The sequence below is a fragment of the Arachis stenosperma genome, chromosome 1 (genome assembly GCF_014773155.1).
Source record: "Arachis stenosperma cultivar V10309 chromosome 1, arast.V10309.gnm1.PFL2, whole genome shotgun sequence".
Taxonomy (NCBI): domain Eukaryota; kingdom Viridiplantae; phylum Streptophyta; class Magnoliopsida; order Fabales; family Fabaceae; genus Arachis; species Arachis stenosperma.
The window spans coordinates 66,395,985-66,402,230 of record NC_080377.1 but is presented as its reverse complement, the minus strand read 5'-3'; positions in this window follow the sequence as shown (position 1 = coordinate 66,402,230).

Sequence of the window (6,246 nt, the reverse complement as noted above, 5' to 3'; positions counted from 1 at the left end):
GCATTTTCGATCACCCACCCGAATGCGCCATGTACGCGTACGCGTGGATGCAAAAATTCTACCCCCAGCCAAAAACCTGAGAGTTAGGCCTGCACCGTGCGAACATTGGGCCTGAGGCACAAACCCACCCGCGCGTACGCGCACCTGACACGTACGTGCCATTGACTCTAATTGCACAATCCACGCGTACGCACATTGTGCGCGCACGCGCTGATTGCGCTACCTACCTCCTGGTACATTTTCCAGAGAGTTGGGCCAATCCTGAGCTGACATTGTGCCCTACGCCCAACCTATCCTGCGCGTGCACGCACCTGGCGCGTACGCGTGCTTCGGCCAAAATGCACATCGGCTTGTAAGCATGCATGACGCGTCCCCGCCGGTAAAAAAATTTCTCATCTTCCATTATCTTTCGTCCATTGCATTCGCATACTTTTATTCTTCGCATTTCCATTTTGTTTTATAGCCTGCTTTTACTTTATTTTTTTTCGAGTTTCTTATTTTAATAATAGTGTTGAATGCTCTTACTCAATTGTTGAGAATTCCTTAGTTAATCTTGGTGCTTCGTGACTTGTTTGGCATTAATTGTAATATTTGCTCTACACACAAGATTAATGCTTTAGTCCTTCCTGACTCATGATCCCTTGTTTTTATACCTCATCATCATTGAGTTAGGATGGGACCAAATACTCTCATGCTTATCACTAATCTTGTTTGTGTCAATTATTGATTAAGCTTGATGCAACATGCTCTTCATGTCATGTACCTATGCTTTGACTTTATTCTTGCATCAAGTATTAGTTGATATGCCTTAGCTTATATTGTCTTCTCACTTATATATTGTAGCTACCATATAGTGAGAACCCTACTTTTATTTGGCATTAGCCCTACCTATGTTCTCTTCGCTTTAATATCTTTATTGCAGTCGTAATTTTATTTCTTTTCTCTCCTTTTAGGTTAGCCACCAAGAAGGAAAGGATTGGAAAGGCTTCTAAATAGGCAACAAACAAGTTCACCCGCACAACCTTTTGAATGAGCTCATCAATTGTAGCAACCCATCCACATTGCTCTTCTTTGCATACACCGAGGACGGTGTAAATTTCTAAGTGTGGGAAGATCGTCCGACCGATCTCCATGGGTAACAATTTCTTTCTTTCAACACCAATTCTTAATTTTTGTCTTTGTTGGTTAGTTGTTGCATTGCATGATAGGTTGCATGTTAGTTAGAATTTGTATATATTTTACCATTTTTTTTATGTTAGGACTACTTGGTTAGGGTGATGATTTCTTTTTCAAGAAACTGTTTTTAGGGCACCCTACCAATTTGAAAAAAAAAATTGTTGAACTTGCTTGAAGAATTTGTTTTAGAACATGGTTTTTGAGCTAAGAACACAAGCATGTGAGTTTTGAGCCTAATTGCGTGGTTACATCTTATAACCACTTTTTTTCATTCTTGTTTGTATTATTCTCTTTTTATGATTGTAATATTTGATTTGTTTGATTTTATATGTCCATTATTCCATGTATACATGCATTTATATGATTGAGGTCATCATTTTATTTAGCTCACTTACCCAAATAGCCTACCTTTCATCAACCATTATTAGCCAAATTTGAGCCTATTTAATCCCTTTTGTTCTTAATTTTAGCACATTACTACACCTAAGTGAAAAACAATAAATATCCCTTAATTTGGATCTTTGATTTGCTTAGGCTAGTGGGGGTGTGTATCATTTGGGTATGGGAAACTTGGGACATTGGTTGAGGTAAAAGTGTAATTTTTGTATTTTTGTTGAAAATATTGGGAATTGGGTACATATTCATGCACTATATGTAAAACCATATGCATTGATACGTTTGTATATACTTTTGAAAAAACAAAAAAATGTGAAAAAAAATGATGAAGAAAAAAAATATATATATATAGAAAAAGAAAAAAAAAGAAAAAGAAATAAAAAGGGGACAAAAATGCCCCAAAGTAAAGTTCAATAAAAATCAATGCATATAGAATGTGAATTAAAGAGAATGCATGAGTATGTGAAAAAGTGGGAATCGTGGGTAGCTAGGTTGTGTATTAGAATTGTATTGGTTGTTTTATGTGTTTGGTGAGAGCTTAGGTTAATCAAAGATTCAAATTCCAAGCTCACTTGACCATATGCATCCTCACCTTTACCCTAGCCCCATTACAACCTATGAATAAGACCTCATGATAAATATATGCATGCATTGAATAATTGTTGATTGTTAGATGAAAAACAAATCTTAGAAAGCATTATTAGAAGAGAATTGAGTGATCGACCCTATACACTTGAGCGACTAGAGCGGATACACTTCCGGTGAGGGTTCGATGCTCAATTCCTTGTTCTCAGCTTTCATGAGCTTTCTTCTTACAAGTCTACTTGAACTTCATTTTAATGTTTGAATTGGGAGGATTCATGAATCATCATATGATCTCAACCCTACTTGTTCATACATGCTCTTGGAGATTGATTTGCTTTCGACCAAGTAGGTAGAAGTATTTTGCATATAGTTGCATGCATGTAGATAGGTTTATATAGTTTCTTTGCATTGAATAAATGTTCATACCCCTTTCTTGTCCTTCTTTATTCTTAGCATGAGGATATGATTGGTTTAAGTGTGGGGAGATTTGATAAACCCCAATTTTGTGGTTTATCTTGTGCTTAATTTGGATGATTTTATCACCTTTTCCCACATTTATTCAATGAAATAGCATGGTTTTGTAATTATCCCTAGATTTGTGCTTAAGTGTGAAAACATGTTTTTTAGGCCTTAAAATAGCTAAATTTAATTCACTTTAATTCCATTCGATGCCTTGATATGTTTGTTGAGTGATTTCAGGTTCATAAGGCAAGTATTGGATGGAAGAAGTGAGAAGAAAAACATGCAAAGTGGGAGAACTCATGAAGTAACCGTAAAGCTGTCAAGCCTGACCTCTTCGCACTCAATCGATCATAACTTGAGCAACAGAGGTCCAAATGAGGCGGTTCTAATTGCGTTGGAAAGCTAACATCCGGGGCTTCAAAAATTTGTCATATGTTGCTTCGTGTTTATGGGCGTGCACGCGCCATGTACGCGTGCGCGCCGATGCTGCACGTGGGTTCACTTTAAGCAATTTGTGGCCAGCGATTTCTAGAGCATTTTGGGCCCAATCCAACTCATTTCTAATGCTATTTCATGTAGAATTCAAGCTTGGGCAATGGAGGAGCAATTGTTTGGTAGCTTAGCATTATGTAGGTTAGTTTCTAGAGAGAAAAGCTCCCTCTTCTCTCTAGAATTAGTTAGGTTAATCCATCTTAGATCTAGGCATGATTTCTTGATTTCATCTTATTTCCTTTCCAATTTTTTGTTTCTACTACTCTATTCTTCTTAGTTCTTTTGTCAATTTTACTTTTATGTCTCTTTTATGTCTATGAACACTCATGTTGGATCTTGTTTACATTTGATGAAATTTAATGATGATGTTTCTTTCATTGATGATTTGAGTTGTTGATTTATTTTTCTTGCAATTTGTAGTTGGTAGATTTTACTATTCTTGCACATTTACCATGCTTACCTTATACACCCACCAAGTGTTTGACAAAATGCTTGGTTGGGCTTTAAAGTAGACTTTGAGCATTCTTGGCTTTGAAAGAGTAATTAGGCAATCTTGAGTCATGAATACCCAACTAATGTTGGTGATCTAGAGTTGTTAGTTAATATGAATTTCATTGACTCTAATCTTTTGCTAATTCTATTAGTGAGTTAATTAGTACATTTGGATTGAGGTTAACTAGTCTTGTTTGACTTTCTCTCATGGAAGATAATGTGATACCTTCTTCCAATATTGGAGATGACGAAATGAGATAGATTCTTGTTATTATTGTGATATGATTGATTATTCTTGTTTGACATTCTCCCTATGTGAAGATAACATGATACCTTCTTCCATTTGTTGGAGTTGACTAAATAAGATGAATTAATCATTGTATGACTAGGATAGGAAGCCTATGATCTCAATTCTTGCCATGAATGTCTCTCCTTATTACTTGCTTTCTTTAGTTATTTGCTTGATTTACTTTCCTTGTCATTTATTTTCTTACCAAAATATAAAAATCAAACCCCCTCATATTCTTTCATAATCAATAATTGAGCACTTTATTGCAATTCTTTGTGAGACGACCCGGAGTCTTAATACTTCGGTTAATTCTTATTTGGAGTTTGTTACTTGTGACAACCAAATTTAAATTGTGTGAGATTTGTTTGTTGGTTTGGAGCTATGCTTACAACAAAATTCTTCTTTCTATAAGAGAAATTCCTAACCAACGCAATTCTTGCGATCAAGGAGTAAAGTTTGAAGAAGAAAAAGAAAAGAGAAAAAATGTAGAATAAAGAAGAAAGAAAGAAGAAGAAAGAAGAAAGAAATTAGGATTGAGAAAGAAAAGATAAGAAAAGTGGGCGTTGCCGGGTTTTGGTGACGCGGCACTGTTGACGCATACGCGTGATTGACACGTACACGTGAGGCGTGCAATTGGGGGAGGCGACGCGAGAGCGTCGTGCACCCGTATGCGTGACCGTGTTTGTGCTACTGATGAGCGGATAATTTATACGCTTTTTGGCATTGTTTTTAGTATGTTTTTAGTATGATTTAGTTAGTTTTTAGTATATTTTTATTAGTTTTTAATTAAAATTCACTTTTCTGGACTTTACTATGAGTTTGTGTATTTTTCTGTGATTTTAGATATTTTCTGGCTAAAATTGAGGGACCTGAGCAAAAATCTGATTCAGAGACGAAAAAGGACTGCAGATGCTGTTGGATTCTGACCTCCCTGCACTCGAAGTGGATTTTCTGGAGCTACAGAAGCCCAATTGGCGCGATTTTAACGGCGTTGGAAAGTAGACATCCTGGGCTTTCCAGAAATATATAATAGTCCATACTTTGCCCGAGATTTGATGGCCCAAACCGGCGTTGCAAATCAGCTTCAGAATTCCCAGCGTTTAACACTGGAACTGGCATAAAAATTGGAGTTAAACGCCCAAACTGGCATAAAAGCTGGCGTTTAACTCCAGAAAGAGTCTCTACATGAAAATGCTTCAATGCTCAGCCCAAGCACACACCAAGTGGGCCCGGAAGTAAATTTTTCTGTCATTTACTCATTCCTGTAAACCCTAGATCACTAGTTCTCTATTAATAGGATCTTTTGACATTGTATCTGTACATCATGACACTTTACACGTTTCTCATTGTATCTTCTACAGCATGAGTCTCTAAACCCCATGGTTGGGGGTGAGGAGCTCTGCTGTGTCTTGATGGATTAATGCAATTACTACTGTTTCTTATTCAATCATGCTTGCTTCCGTTCTAAGATATCACTTGTTCTTAACCCTGATGAATGTGATGATCCGTGACACTCATCATATTCTCAACTATGAACGCGTGCCTGACAACCACCTCCGTTCTACCTTAGATTGAGTAGATATCTCTTGGATTCCTTAATCAGAATCTTCGTGGTATAAGCTAGAACTGATGGCGGCATTCAAGAGAATCCGGAAGGTCTAAACCTTGTCTGTGGTATTCTGAGTAGGATTCAATGATTGAATGACTGTGACGAGCTTCAAACTCGCGATTGTGGGGCGTTAGTGACAGACGCAAAAGAATCATTGGATTCTATTCCGACATGATCGAGAACCGACAGCTGGATAGCCGTGCCGTGACAGGGTGCGTTGAACATTTCCACTGAGAGGATGGGAGGTAGCCATTGACAACGGTGAAACCCTACATACAGCTTGCCATGGAAGGAGCCTTGCGTGTTTGAAGAAGAAGACAGTAGGAAAGCAGAGGTTCAGAAGACAGAGCATTTCCAAAACCTCAACCTATTCTCCATCACTGCAATTCAAGTACCTGTTTCATGTTCTTTTGCTTTTTACAATTAATCCTTATAATTTTTGATATCCTGACTAAGAGTTACAAGATAACCATAGCTTGCTTCAAGCCGACAATCTCCGTGGGATCGACCCTTACTCACGTAAGGTATTACTTGGACGACCCAGTGCACTTGCTGGTTAGTTGTGCGGGATTGCAAAGTGTGATTGCAATTTCGTGCACCAAGTTTTTGGCGCCGTTGCCGGGGATTGTTCGAGTTTGGACAACTGACGGTTTATCTTATTGCTTAGATTAGGACTGTTTTATTTTTGTTGGTTTAGAGTCTTTTATTTAAGTATAATTTCATATTTTAAGTTTGGTGTCAATTG